Raw genomic sequence first — 2,257 nt, forward strand, 5'->3', positions numbered from 1 at the left:
TTCGTCAGAGGAGTCACACTCGTTAGAGGAATCATACTCGCCAGAGGAATCACACTCGGCAGAGGAATCATACTCGTTAGAGGGATCACACTCGTCAGAGGAATCATACTCGCCAGAGGAATCACACTCGGCAGAGGAATCATACTCGTCAGAGGAATCACACTCGTCAGAGGAATCACACTCGGCAGAGGAATCATACTCGTCAGAGGAATCACACTCGGCAGAGGAATCATACTCGTCAGAGGAATCACACTCGTCAGAGGAATCATACTCGCCAGAGGAATCACACTCGTCAGAGGAATCATACTCGTCAAAGGAATCACACTCGGCAGAGGAATCATACTCGTCAGAGGAATCACACTCATATTTGAATTAATATGCAATGCACAAAATAAAATTAATAACTTGAAAATTTACAAATGCTTTCGTAAATCACTTTTGTTGGAATTAAAATAAATTCTTTTTCTCAATCCAGCGTGAATCATCTTAAATCTAAGTTCAAAATTATTCTAAACTTAGCTCGAGGAAACGGGGTATTACAAGATAACACACTTAGAGCTTTGTTTAATGACTATGAACAAAAATATATGCTTGCAAACCCCTCATACTCTTCAAGTGGCACTACTAGTTCACAAGGTCAATATGGCTCCTCCACCTTAGGAAGTAGTTTTGATAAAAACGAATGGGCTCAAGCCGCTTATTCATTTATGAATACACAAAGGAGCTATACTACTAACGAGCTAGATATATATTTATCTAGTACATTTGCTTTCAAAAATGTAGGGGGTATACAATTTGACGTCTTGAGATGGTGGTCCACGCACGAGAGGGAATATCCCATACTCGCCACCATGGCCAAGGAGTTATTCGCGGTCCCGGCCTCCACGGTCTCCGTCGAGCAAGCATTTAGCGTTGGTGGGCTTGTCTTGGACGAAAGAAGAAGCAACATGGATCCTCGAAACATGGAGGCCACCATGTTGCTTGATGATTGGTCCAAAGTCGAGTTGCGACAACAAGAGAATGAATGGGATCAAGCCGACGAGAGCCCTAACGATGAATTCACCGAGTCCGAACGATCCGAGCCCGGCGAGGACTACTATTAGGTAAGTTAAGGTAAAAGAACTACGTGGGCTTTGATTCTTCATTATTCAATGAAGATACGTAGGCCACTCAATTTTAATATTTATATTAAAATTGAGCTCAAGCCCTTAATTTTTTTTCCCCCCTGTTAGACAACTCTCTTTCGGAATTTATTGTAAACTTGTAATGAATTAGTTATTTAGTTAGTGTTAGTTTGTTTACTTATTCAATTTTGAAGATTGTAATTTGTATCCTTATAATATTTTTTGTATACATAGAATAAATTCAATTTTTATGCATTATTTTGATTGTCAATGTGTTAGAATTATTGTACTTTTATTGTATTTCAATTTTCAACACAAGTCGTTTAATAAATAAAAAAAACACAAGCATTACTTAAGAATTAAGATGACATAACAAAATATTATGTTAAAAATATACTCCCTCCGTCCCGGCCAAGACGCTACATTTCCTTTTCGGCACGGGATTTAAGGAGTTGTAGATTAGTATTTTAAGTGTGTAGTATAAAAGTGATAAAGTAAGAGAGAGAATGTAATAAAGTGATAAAGTAGGAGAGAGAATGTAATAAAGTGATAAAGTATGAGAGAGAATGTAATAAGGGATTAATTAATTAGTGCTAATTATATACTTAAAATCCCTTATTTTTTCCATTTATGGAAATGTTGCATCTTCGTTGGGACGGCCCAAAAAGGAATATGTAGCATCTTGGCCGGGACGGAGGGAGTATTAATTGTCATGTTTATAAAATATAAATTTTCAACAAGTCATTTAATTTCAAAATATGACATAAAAGATATTACATGTTTATATTTTCGATTTCAACACATGTTTATATTTTATATTGTAAGTTGAATTAAAATTTTGAAATTTCATCACAAATCATTTAATTTCATAAAATATACATTTTCAACACAAGTCATTTAATTTAAAAATATGACATAAAAACTATTACATGTTTATATTTTTTTCGATTTCAACACATGTTTATACTTTATATTTAAAGTTGAATTAAAATTTGGAAATTTCATCACAAATTCACAATCATTTAATTTCATAAAATATAAATTTTCAACACAAGTCATTTAATTTTAAAATATGACATAAAACATTTAATTACATAAAAGGAAAAAAAAATATGACATAAATCATTTAATTT

This window comes from Salvia miltiorrhiza, chromosome 5, assembly GCF_028751815.1.
Source record: "Salvia miltiorrhiza cultivar Shanhuang (shh) chromosome 5, IMPLAD_Smil_shh, whole genome shotgun sequence".
In the NCBI taxonomy this organism is placed as follows: domain Eukaryota; kingdom Viridiplantae; phylum Streptophyta; class Magnoliopsida; order Lamiales; family Lamiaceae; genus Salvia; species Salvia miltiorrhiza.